A 13,758-nucleotide genomic window follows, 5' to 3' on the forward strand; every position below is an offset into this window, starting at 1 on the left:
GCTCATACGGATTCATTTTTGAATATGTGTTAATGGCCTATAAATTCAGGGATTTTTGCACAGTGGTGATAAAGCATATGTTCAGATTTTTTGATGTTACTAAAAACAAAAATATTAGGAAAGGATAAGCCACCTTTTTGTATAGTATCAGTTGATCTTGTATAAGAAATTCTCGGGGTCTTGTCTTGCCATATATATATATTTTAATTAACTCTTGGATTTGGATGAGAATAGAATAAGGGACTCTTAATGGGATGGCTCTTAGGATATATAGTACTTTAGGAATATAATATGCATTTATTGCGTTCAATCGTCCCAACCACGAGATTTCAGGTCCCTTCCAATCTAATAGTTTCTTTCTCATTTTATTAATTAGTGTTAGATAATTATCTCTGACCATTTCTTTCAAATTATATTTTACTTGAATACCTAAATAGTCAAGAGAATTTTTACTCCAATCCACATTTATATATGTGCTTAAAATTTTAGCTTGTTCTTCCGTTTGATGAGTAGAAATGATTTCAGTTTTATCAATATTTAATTTGTAATTGGAGTGGTTACTATATTCTTTAATCACTTCAAACACATATTTCATTGATTTTTCAGGATGGGGGGAGTGTCAAAATAATATCATCAGCAAAGAGGGTCACTTTATACTGATTAGTTCCCATTTTAATTCCTTCTATTTTAGATGAATTTCTAATCGCCTGAGCTAAAGGTTCAATTGTTAAAATATAAAGCAGTGGGGCTAAAGGGCAGCCCTGTCTCGTACCATTGCTAATTTTGAAACTTTTAGAGATAAACATAGGTCCAGTTATTAGTGCAGAAGAATTTTTATATAGTGCTGAAATATTATCTCTAAATTTTCCTGTTATGCCGAAGACTTACAATGTTTCCGCTAGAAATAGCCAGTCCACCCGATCAAATGCCTTTTCTGCATCCAATGCTACAAAGGCAGTACGCATTGAGTTTTTATTAGATATATCTATAAGATTTATTATTTTACGAGTGTTATCTGTTAATGTTCTATCTTTTATAAGTCCTGTTTGAGGGTGGATGATTTCCGGCAGAAACATTTTAAGTCTTTCGGCTAAAATCTTCGAGTAGATCTTGATATCTATATTAATCAGTGAGATTGGTCTGTAATTAGAAACATAATTTGGGTCTTTATTTCGTTTTAATATTGGGCATATTGATGCTTGAAGCATTTTGGGTGGACATATAGCACCTTCTGTTATTTCTTTGAATAAGTTAAATAATAAAGGAACTATAATTTCTTTAAACGTTAAATAAAATGCTGCCGTGTAACAATCAGGGCCCGGGGCCTTCTTCCTCTCTAGGTTTTCTATTCCCTTTTTAATCTCATCTTTGCTTATTGGAGCATTTAATACTTCTAAAGTTTCTTCCTTTAATCTTGGTAATTTAAGGCATCTGAGATACTTCCTAATATTATTTTGAGATTTTGGGGAATTATATAAGGATTTATAATAGTTTTCAAAGCATTGAGCTATTTGTGGAGGATTTAAATAAGTCTCATTTCCCACTATAATTTTTTTTATAACTCGTTTACTGTGATCAAACTTTAATTTTTTCATTAAATATTTTCCCACCCATAGTACCAGTTTTGTTTGATTCTTAAGAGTCCCTTATTTATTCTCTCCTGTAATTTGTTATTTATTTCTGTTCTTAATAGATTAAATTCTTTTGTAACTCAGCTATTTGGGTTTTCTTTATTTAATTTCTCCTTTATAGCTAAATTAATATATAAATCGGCAAGACCTTGGCCCCTTTTTTAAAAAAAAATATGAACTAGCCTTTATTAGACACCCTCTCATATAGCATTTAAATGTATTCCATAACATTTATATCTAAGAATAAAGTGGCTTGTTTATTTAGATCTTCCATAACCTCTTCATTGCTTAATATATATTCATTCAGTCTCCATCTATAATTAGTATTATAATACTGATTATTCTTAAATTCTATGTAAAATGGTGCGTGATCCGGCCAGACTATCTGACCTATATTGGAATTTATTATTAATCGTAAATTATCAAGATCGGTTAATATATAATCAATCCTGGAATAAGAGATGTGGGGTTGGGAAAAAAAAGGTAAAATCTTTTTCTTTAGGGTGGAAGATTCTCCATATGTCATATAGTGAGGTTTTTTTCTATAAATGTCTTTATTTGTCTTGCTTCTATTCTTATATTTATATCTAGGGGTATAGTTTGAGGTAAAGCTTTATCTTTTTCAGGATCTATTATACAATTAAAGTCTCCTCCCATATATAGCTGACCTTTTTTTATTTGTTGAACTCTTTCATAAAGTCTTCTCACAAACTTGGAAGGTTTCTTATTTGGTGCATAAATGTTTACAAATGTGTATAATATATCATTTAAGTCTTTGCCTCTTCATGTAATATAAATTCAAATTTAAGTTTATTAGAAATTATAATCGCGACACCTCTTTTTTTTCTATTTCCTTCCAAGTTTGAGTAAAATATATCAGGAAAGGATCTATATTTCCAAATTTTTGATGGGTTAATTACCCAATATCTTTCTTGTAATAGAACTATATCTATTTTATTTTGAGTTAATATTTCATATACATGCTTCCTCTTTTGTGGACTATTTAACCCTTGCACATTCCATGACATAAGTTTTATGGAGGTACCCATTTTTGTAATTCACCAATGCTTGTTGACGATACCATTATATTATATTTCATCAATTTTTTTTAAAACAACAATCATTCCACATAAAATCATTCTTCTATCGATTTTAAGACTCTCTGTCAAAAAATTTGTCCTGTTGTTATTACAGGATAATTATACGAAAGGAAATTAAAGTTAGGGCTAAACAATTTTAAGCATTCTATATTCACTTAAACCTTATGTAACCTCAAAGAGAAGGCCAAAAATGGATTTAATGATTTAGAGAAGGATTGATAAGAAATATAGTAAAGTTCAAATAAAGCTCGAAGGGAGATGAAAAGAAACAGAGAATAAAGAATAAGAGAGAGAGAGGAAGGGTAGGAGGAAGAAAAGTATTATATTACATTATTACTCGTGTCAATTTGAATAATGATTTGTTCTAGCCTTTTTCATTCATCACATTGTATACAAGTAAATAACATTGCTCTGTTATTCTTAAATGCTTAAGAAAGAAAGAAATTTACCGTGTTTCATATAATATGTAGTGTTTAATCCTATATTGTAATGTATCCAATTAAATAATAAAGTGTAAACTCTATATTAGAGTGAAATATTTATAATGTGAAATTTATGTCTTTGTGTTTCTAGTGTGAAAGTGTGAAATTGAATATCGCCTCAATTTTGATAATCAAATATTATTGTAGAAATTATCTAATAATCTTTAATCTTTAAGTGTTATACATAGGGTTACTATAAAAAAAAAATGGACGTGTAAAAATAATCATATTTAACTTATTAAAGTGAATTACTTTATATTGTGGAAATAATTTCTTCGTGTTTCTAACGGGTATGTGAAAAATGTGTATCGCCTAGAAACTTCTTTTAATGATCTTCAAGTGTTGTGATAACTATTTAGTGGAAAAAAAAAAAACATGGAAAAATTATATACCCCCATTTTTTAACATTTTTCTCTACCAGAATCAACATCTTTTATATTAACTGTAGTGCCTTCATAAACTAATTTAAGGCTAGTGGGAAATCCCCATCTTTAGTTTATATTTTTTTGCCTTAATATTGAGGTGAGTTCTTGGAACTTTCTTCTCTCCAATCTTGTAGTTGGTGAAATGTCTGCGAAGTATTTTAAATCTTTAAATCTTTCAGGTGGTGTTGTTTTTTCTCTAATTCCTCTATAGAATCTTTCTTTTATATAATGACTCGTAAATATGATCATTACATCTCGTGGTGATTCATTATTTACTTGACTTGGTTTTCTTAGTCTAAAGAAGGATTCTAAAAAGGTGTATTATTTGTTGTTTGGTTCCCAAGAACCTCATGTATAAGATCTGATAGGTATTTTTCTAGTGTATTTTCCAAAATAGATTCAGGTATTCCTCTAATACATAGATTTCTTCTACGGTAATTATCTTCCAGATCGTTTAATTTGTTTTTCAGAGATTTAACCTTTAGAGCTAAAGACACGTTCTCTGCTTGAAGAGATTTTTGTTCTTTTTAACTTTTGAGATCTCATATTCTTGTAGTCTTGATTCCGAGATTTTAGCGACAACTTCTTTAATTTCATGTGTACTTGTTTCAATATCGTTTTTGATTTTTTTATAGAGATCATTTATCGATATCGAAAGAGGTTCTTCGTCACTATTTTGTTCTTGTATTTGTTCTTGTACTTTGAACATTTGGAGAGATTCTCTCCTTTCTTCCAATGTTAATCTTCTGTTGGTTTGTAAATTTTCTTGATAAGAAGATTTAGGGGAATAGTAATCGTTAATAGGTTTATTTTTTTTCCTGTTTCTTTTCTTGTGTTATACTTTTATCTTTTTCTTTATCCTTTTTTGGAGCCATTATTAAACTGATTGTCTTGATGAATTTTATAGTAGATTCGTTGAGTGTAACTACAGGCCGCAAATTCTTTAATTTTCCTTATTCTCTTTTGTGTAATTAACTTCTCATCCCCCTTATCTTCTCCTCTTGTGTCTCTTCCTCTCCTTTGGTCTTTATGCTGTCCTGTAACAATATCTTCATTAACTTCTTTTAATAATTTATATAAGAAATTCAATTCATTGATTGTGTATAAGATGTTTATAGCAATATCATCAATTTAATATGTTGAGCATGATTAAGCGACAGGATTATTGACTATAAATGGATTTGAAGGTGTTAAAGCTTATATCCGTTCTCAGAGTTCATATAGATATCAGGTTTTAGCACTTTGCTGGTGTTTCCTCTCCCATCATTGCTTCCCTCACAAACCTCCTCATTTCTCTTTTTTTTTTGCTTTTTGCATTTAAGTGAAATTGGTATTTAAGTTATGTAAAAGTCCAAGTATGAAGAGACTATTTATCACAAGCACATGCCCCCTCAATTCGATTGCTTGTCTTGTTAACAGATTCCAAATGTTTTATACATTGTATATTTAACATATATATATATATATATATATCGTACTGTTTTAATAAATTACTCACTTTTTCGCCGAGAAGGTCTTATAAGTAATCGGAAGCACCAAAGCTATGATAAATTGTAGTAGATTGTATACATGTTTCAACCGTGGCGTTGTGAGCGTAGTGTTTGTTACTCACGCTTTGAAGGAAGTGTTGCTGTGCAGTGGTCTCATTTTAAGCACGAAAGTGGTGATAAAGCATATGTTCAGATTTTTTGATGTTACTAAAACCACTTTATTTTACTGGCAGAAATATGCTAATGCGCCATTGTGTGTTCACTGAGGGCCTCTTTCCGATGTCACAGTAGCTGTGCAGTAGACCCTTCCAGTCTGCAGTTAGTGTTTGGAGTGTGAAGTCGTGACTACTGCAGCACCTCCCATATCTGAGTATAGAAATTTGAAAGAGAGATGACCCAGAACAGTGGAAGCAAACTTATAAGGAGGGGGAGCAGTCGCTTATTTAAGCAAAAGCGACCGAATTCCACTATCAAACGGTTCCTGGCCTTTGCCATGCCCATGTTCTGTCTTAGATAGTGACAAAGTTCTTCCTTGGTGCTGGAGCTGGGGGTATGATTGCCACTGGAATCTAATTCTTGTTGGTATCCAATGAATCTATATCAAGAAAATAAGGTAAACCTTCTGTATGGGATATCAGGAACCTTTGCTATCAAAAACATCTTCTCACTTTCGCTGTGCCACGCTCATGATGACACCAAATATTTTGGGCAAAGAAGGCCATGCTTACCTGGTGATGTATGTACTGCAATCTATTTTTGATGGACCTGTCAACAACCTGCAGCATAACATGGAGGATGTTGCAAAATCCATTGGGTGCACGGTGGAGCTCCAGATAAACCACACAAAGTTGTCCTGGAAAGTTATTATAAACCCTTTTAGAAAGATAATTGAAGACTTGGTAAAATGGGCAAAAGAACTTAAAAATGACACCAGCGGCATAAAATCTGTTTTTAAGGAGACAGAGGTGCAGAGCTCTGAAGGCTATGATAAAAAGCTTGAGGAACAGAAAGAAAAAGGAGATAAAAGGGGAAAACAAGACTCTTGACACTCTGCAGAAGTTCAACCTGAAGTCTATGCTGCGCTGTGAGTACGTTATTGAAAAAGGTATTGAGAAATGCTGTGAGTGGTTTGTCAAGAAACATGACAATTGTATGAAGGCCATTCCCCTACCTGTCCTTAACAATCTCTTGTGCCGTCTTATGCAATTCTCATTTTTGTGCAATATCATGAATGTTGTAAATACATGGTGCAAGAAGATCCCTATGGAAGGCAATTTTGGAACAATCTATGATAAGGTCAATGCGACTATGAATGGAATGGACGATGGCTTTGCTAGCAAAATAGCAATAGTTAAACAAGAACAAAGCATGTTTCTTGGCATGAACGTTTCTAAAAAGGAGATCACAGAGGAGGTTACAGAGACATTAGCGCAGAAGAGATTAGCTATGAGGAAGGCTGGGTCCTTTGTCCATGTTGTCATTTCCTGCACATTTATTTTCAGCTTTATCTCTACCTACAAGTATTGCCACCAGTACAACGCCAACATTAGGTTTGATAACCCCTGTGTAACAACCTACTTTGGGCAGATTAATGCTCGCAGGAGGAAACTGAATAAGAGACACCTTCTACCCCTGCGGAAGGGAGAGCGCAAGGGCTTTATGTTTCCCTGGAATCCAGCGGTTCAGGACCTTGGGATGAAGACAACAATGATGGAGTTTTTCCAGTGTGTTCCCATACTCACCTTCCTCATCTTATCCTTAACTACAGCCTGGATCCTTTATCACCTATTCCAGATTATCCGGAAACATTTGCACATCTCGTATGTGTTCTCCAGTCACCACAAACTGGAGATTCTGGTTGGAGGCGATACTTTTATTTCCAGGATGTTAAGGCGTACTATTGGTAACCTCAACACTTCTTCTGCCACCATGCATCTGAGTAATAACACCATGTGTCTAGTAAATCCGATTCGAATGTCAGTTGAGGGCTATCTGTGGTCTTGCCTTCCTGTGGTCGGACTCCTGTCGCTCTGCTTTGTCCAGGTGTAAATTGGCCGTCTCCGCAGAGTAATTGCTGCCTTCTTCTTTCCAAGGAGAGAAAAGCGGCGCGTTCTGTTCCTTTACAACGAACACCTGAAGCAGCGGGCAGACGCGTCATTCACAGACGCTGTATTGTGTGCAGTTCTAGTGAAACCAAGGACTCATATGTGTGTGAGATAGCAGACTGTGGCACATTATACTGCAGGCAGTGCTGGAGAGATATGAAGCGCTTCTGTTTTGCATGTACACCTCATGAAGACTTCATCTCTGACAGCGGGAGTGATGTGGATGAATTGGAATGATCCCAGGAATTCCACCTGCATATGTTTACCGCCTATATGCAATAAACATTCTGGGATCACCTGGTGGCAATACAAAAACCAATAACAAATAAAACGAATTATAATTGGTATCTTGTTTAGTGTTTCTGGTGATAGTATTACACAAGAGGTGGTAGTAGTAGAAGGTTGCAAGCTCATCCAGTGCAGGAAGCGAATTATGGATGAAACGTTGTCACCTCAGCGTATTGCAATTAGATTGTCTTTGCTGTTCTGAGTTTCGGAGAGAAATGTAGACAAAGATACAATATGAGGAGAACGTACGAAATTTTCCTTGCTTACCTCGGAAATTTCAGTTCCTGTAGTCCGTAGGCAGCACAGTATGGGTTAAGTTCCGTTCCCAGGAACAAGGCAGAAGAGTCCAATTAGCATAATTAATGAGCAATCTATTTAAGGCCCCAAGAACAGACATACACTGAGTTCGTATGCAGCAAAGAAAAATTTATTGGGTGGGATCCCTGTGCTGCCTACAGACTACAGGAACTGAAATTTCCGACGTAAGCAAGGAAAATTTCGTACGTTCCTGGTCGTCCTACGGCAGCACAGTATGGGATCTAAGTAGCAGAACTTAAAGGGAGGGTCATTAGTAATCTCTTTCCTTTTCGAGCACTTTTTTGCCTAAGGCTGAGCTCTGAGACAAATCCAAACGGTAGTGTTCAGCAAAAGTAGATGGAGATTTCCATGTTGCAGCTCTACAGATCTCCTGCAAAGGCACTTGGCATGCTTCGGCCCATGAAGCGGATGTGGCTCTCGTGGAGTGTGCTTTCAAACCCTGCGGGGGCTCCATGCCTTCCTGTGAAAATGAGAAGATTATAGCATTTTTAATCCAATTGGGTATGGTCGCTTTTGCGGCCTTTTGACCCATGTTTCTTCCAACAAATTGAAGGAAGAGATTCTCAGATTTTCTAAAAGCTTGGGACCTGTCTAGATAACATAAGACTGCTCTCCTAACGTTCAACGGAGAGGGTTCTTCAGAGATGGAAGAATGATTTCTTGGTTGAGATTATCTGGTTTGTTTATTTTGGGAATGAAATCAGGTAGGGTTCTCAAGCATAGAGCGGTTCCCACATCCCTCAGATATGGTTCTTTACAGGAGAGAGATTGTATCTCACGGATCCGTCTGGTGGAGGTAATGGCGACCAAAAATGCTGTTTTCCAAGATAAAACTTTTATGTCAATATCCTGGATTGGTTCAAACGGAGGTAGGGAAATATGTTTGAGGACTGTAGGTAAATCCCATGATGGTATGGGTCTAGATACTGCAGGTGTAATATTCTTCACACCTTTGAGAAATTTCTTTATTACCGGGTGACCTGTGAATTTCCCCATCAGAAAATGGTTAATTGCAGCAAACTGAACACAAAGTAGAAACTTTTAAACCTTTTTCAAGGCCGGCTTGCAGGAAACGAAGAATCATCTGAAGATTGACTTCTTTATCCGGATATGAAGCTCGAAACATATCCCAGATTCTGTTATAGGATTTTTTTGTATTTGGTCTACTTGCATTATCCAGAGTGAGTAGCACATTATCTGGAAGACCTTCTGGTCTAAGCGATTCTAAGACACTTTCCATGCCGCTAAGTTTAGGGCCTGAAGATTTTGATGCAGCATTCCTCTTTGTTTGAGGAGGTCTGGTATTTTGGGAAGAATCCAGACATTGTCGTTGGCTAGCTGGGTTGCCAAAGTGAACCATGCCCATCTTGGCCAATAAGGAAGAATTAAGATGGCTTTCGGTTTCTCCCTTTTCACCTTCTCCAAGGTCCTTTGGATCAGTGCTGGTGGAGGAAATGCGTAAACAAATTTCTTCTCTTAACTTATGGCCAGACCATCGAGGTGAAATGGACAATGATCCTTGTTGAGGGAACAGAATAGGTTCAGCTTCCTGTTGTCTCTGGAAGCAAAAACGTCTATTTCTGTGTGACCGAACTTCATTATTATCTGCTGAAAAATCTTGGTGTTCAGTGACCACTCTGCTGGGTGTATGACATGACGGCTGAGGGTGTCTGCTTTTATGTTTAAGGTGCCTTTGATATGAACAGCAGAGAGACTCTGGAGATTGGCTTCCGCCCAGTTGAAAATCAACTTGCATTCTTTCATCAACAGTGGAGACTTCGTCCCTCCTTGCTTGTTGAGATAAAATACCGTAGGGAGGTTCTCTGACCTCACTAACACTTCTTTCCCCATCAGACAAGATTTCAATTGGAAAAGAGCTAGTCTGACAGCTCTTAGTTCTCTTACGTTTGACGATAACCATCTTTCTGTTGAGGACCAGGAACCTTGTAGCTATTTTTGATAGACGTGGGCACCTCAACCTGTTTGTGAAGCATCGGTTGTTACTATCACTTTTTTACGTGTAGTAGTGATCTTCCTGTTGCTAGACTTCCTGGTTCTAGCCACCACTTTAGATCTTGACAGACTTGGGTCGGTATATGGAGGAAATGATCCAATGACTTAGGATCTCTGTTCCACTTGTTCAGAATGCAATTTTCAAGAGGTCTCAAATGGGCTTTCGCCCAGGGCACTGCATCTATAGTTGAGGACAGGCAACCCAGGGTTCTCATGGCTTGACGAAAGGACACCTTTGGAGATTGAATTAGGTTGTTGACCTCTTTCTTGAGTTTCGTCATTCTGTCCGAGGAGAGAGAAATATTCATCTTTCGGGAATTTATCATGAACCCGAGGAATTGAATCGACTGCGTAGGGGTGAGTTGTGATTTTTTGAAGTTTATGAGAAAACCGTGTCTTTGAAGGAATTGGTTGGTTGTCTGTACACGCTGTGTTAACAGAGCATCTGATTCCGCTTTGATCCACCAATCGTCTAAATAGGGAACGATGAATATCCCCTGCAATTGGAGTGCTGCTGACAGTACAATAATGATTTTCGTGAAATCCCAAATGGAAGACACGTGAACTGGAGAAACCAGATTCGTTGATCGACTTGAATGACTACTCTCAAATATTTCCTGTCGGATTTGGCAACTGGGACATGTAGATACGCATCTGTAAGATCTAACATAGCCATCCAATCTCCTAGACTGAGAATGGGAAACACAGACCTTATATTCTCCATCTTGAAGTGCTTCACATCTATGCATTTGTTCAGATATGTAAGATCGATCACCAATCTCCATCGTTGATTTGGTTTTGGGACTGTAAATATTCTTGAGAAAACCCCCGTGTGTGTTTGATCCTGGGGGACCCACTCCAAGGCGCCCTTGTGAAGGAATTCCTGTACTAATGGAAGTAATTGGGGGATCGTTTGTATAGTTCAGGACAAACTTGTCTTTTGGCATTTCTTTCAGCTCGATCGAATAGCCGTTCCGAATAATTGAGCGAACCCACCTGTCTTGAGTGGTTCTGTGCCATTCCTGAAAAAAAAAGTTTTAATCGACCCCCAACCTGGACAGGTAGTAATCTGGCGTCATAAATAAGACGTGGTGGTTTCCTTTTTGAAGTGGAAGCTTGAGGATTATATGCCTTTTGTCTGAAGTTCTTGAACCCCGCTGATTTCTGAGGGTTACTTCTGATCTTAGGAGAACCTCGGAACCTTTGTTTGAAATTGTAGTTATCCTTCCTAGGAGGACGAGGAAAATGTGCCCCCTTATCTTCGTTCAGCTCTTTCAAAATTTCTTTAAGCTTTGGCCGAAAAAGCGATTCAGGAGAAAATGGCAACGAACAGAAATTATTTTTTTAAGAAATATCTCCCGTCCAATTTTTTATCCATAAGGTTCTTCTTATGGAGTTGATGACGGCCATGTTCTTAGAAGAAAAGCGTAACATATCTAGAGGGGCATCACACATGAATTCAGCTGCAGTCTTCATGATGGGAATTTTTTGAAGAATTTTCTCTCTGGCTACATTATCTTGCAAATCCTTAGACAGCTGGCTTAACCAGATTCTCAATGATCTTGTCACAGGTAATGTTGCCATTGCAGTTTTAGCTACTGCAGTAGCTGCTGAGTATGATTTTTTCGCCAGAGCATCTGCTTTTTTGTCCATGGGATTGGACAGCATAGAAGATTCTTCTGAAGGAAAAACTGACTTTCTAGCCAGTTTAGCCACAGATAGGTCAATCTTTGGAGGAGCGTACCAGGCTTCTGTCGTCTCCTGATCTAGTTTATACAAAGATTTAAACCTATCGCCCACATCGAGCCTTTTATCTGGCTCAGCTTTAAACCACTTATTGACCAACGGATGAGAAGGAAAAAACTTATTATCTGAGACTGGAAAATAGTACAAGCCTTCCTTGGCCGATTTACCCTTAACTGAACGATCAGTTTCAAGGCCATGTTTTACTGCTTTTATAGGTTTGTAAGGAAAACAAATGCTGAGCAAACTGCAGAGACAGACCCCCCTGCAGGGAAGCAAGATATACACACAAAGTATAATAGCCTGTAATAGAAACACATATGCAGCCAGTCTGTGTTGAATTACATTCCTGCAGGAAAAGATGCTCTGATTACCCGAGCAGGGATTACTCACTGCGATGTGCTCAGACCTCAGCTGCTCGGCGATGTGCTGGGATGCTGAATGCAGAGGTAGGAGCTTTATTTTTAAAACCTCCCGGCTCCACAACCAAGCCGCATAACACTGCAGGGAGTAGATTGCTGAGTAGGAAGATGTCCAACACCTGCTGCAAATGGTATGTTGTGCTGCTCCCCTCTAGAGTGCAGGAAGCTGGGTGAGAGCTATCCTGATGGCTCAGACTCTGGGTGGTAGAACTGCACACCCGGATAGAGTCTGCCAGCAGCGGCTGGATAAGGAAAACGGGTCCATTCCCGGAATATAAACGCCCCTAAATATCACTCCCGGCGGTAGAACTGCACGCCAAAGGGAGCATATGGGGCAACGTAGATAACCCAAATAGGTGGTAAAAACTGCACACCTGTAGAGGGTTAATCAGTTCATAGATAACACTGTTGTTCTTTCCAGGTAGACTCTTCACCTTGAGTAGAAAAAAGAACTCAGTGTATGTCTGTTCTTGGGGCCTTAAATAGATTGCTCATTAATTATGCTAATTGGACTCTTCTGCCTTGTTCCTGGGAACGGAACTTAACCCATACTGTGCTGCCGTAGGACGACCAGGAACAAAACTTACCAGCAATGTGTCCCAGTCCTAGATCCCTCTTTCTTTCTTCCCCCACAGTCCTTCTTTTCTAGCTGAGAACGGATATGAGGGTGTTTCAGAACAGAAATTGCCAATAGTGTGTGTAGAAACAACAGAAACCAGAGAATTGGTTTATGATAGATTGTGCAGATATTTTCAAGTGCTAGTGCTAGTTTCAAGTAACTAGTCTATCTACCGATATTTGTTTTTTAATATTTATTTCGCCATGGTCTTGCTTCCTTTGGAGTTTTACTGCAGCGATTCAGTTTTCTATGTGCCACTGTTAAATATCCCTATTGCATACCTCTCAGGTTTCCCATCTTCAGACACTGTAATTTGTAGCTGCCCCACTGTCTTAACTATTCTGTGCAGTGGTCATCATGGCCAGTTGGGGAAATCATCTAATCTCTACTGGCTGGCCCAGGGAGCTGTATTGGATATCGGTGTGTTGTGTTGCGATCAGGTGTATATGCCCAGTTCTAGTGTACCAGGCCTGTTAAAGAGGCAGCATCAAGGCAGCTCTCCATTCAGTGGTATAGTTCTAGAGCTACTGTGTGTAGTGTAGAGTAAGTGTGTGTGTGTAAATATATGTATGTATGTGTGTGTGTATATATATATATGTATATATATATATATATATATATATACACAAATTACACACGCACACACCGTATTGGCCCGATTATACCTCGCACCCTAAAAGTTTGGTGAGATAAGAAAAAATAATTTCTAAAGAAAAAATACACAGTGAAATGGTGAAACAGTATCTTATCTAATGAACAGGAATACGTGTATTCTAACATTTTTTGTATCTATTATGTGGTTAGTCAGCATAGGTTATATACAAATAGCAACTTGGAAAACCAATAGCCTTTTTATGTGCCCCCCCCCTTAATTTATAATACACCTTACTTTAATTTCCTTCAGCCCCCTTCCCTGATATGCCACTCTGCTCCCTAGATATCCCATTCTACGCCCCCAAACTTACCACTGCATCCCAAGACTCCCTGGGCTCGACAAATCCCAGGTCGCCATGGTGAATGAGAATTTTGTCCTGGCGCCCAGGTCAGGGGCGTCCAATGACCTTTTGGCCCTTCTCACTGTGCAGCACGTTGTATGTAAGCCGGCCACCTAATAAAATTAAA

General features: G+C 37.8%; 1 pseudogene; it reads left to right on the top strand.

Moving 5' to 3' along the window:
• The first annotated feature begins 6,112 nt into the window (after positions 1 to 6,112).
• LOC149283780 (E3 ubiquitin-protein ligase DCST1 pseudogene) lies at positions 6,113 to 7,177 on the top strand (annotated as a pseudogene).
• The last annotated feature ends 6,581 nt before the right edge of the window (positions 7,178 to 13,758 follow it).

Source organism: Sceloporus occidentalis, unplaced genomic scaffold (assembly GCF_023333645.1).
Source record: "Sceloporus occidentalis isolate IW3139 unplaced genomic scaffold, rSceOcc1.0.p SCAF_101, whole genome shotgun sequence".
Lineage (NCBI taxonomy): Eukaryota > Metazoa > Chordata > Lepidosauria > Squamata > Phrynosomatidae > Sceloporus > Sceloporus occidentalis.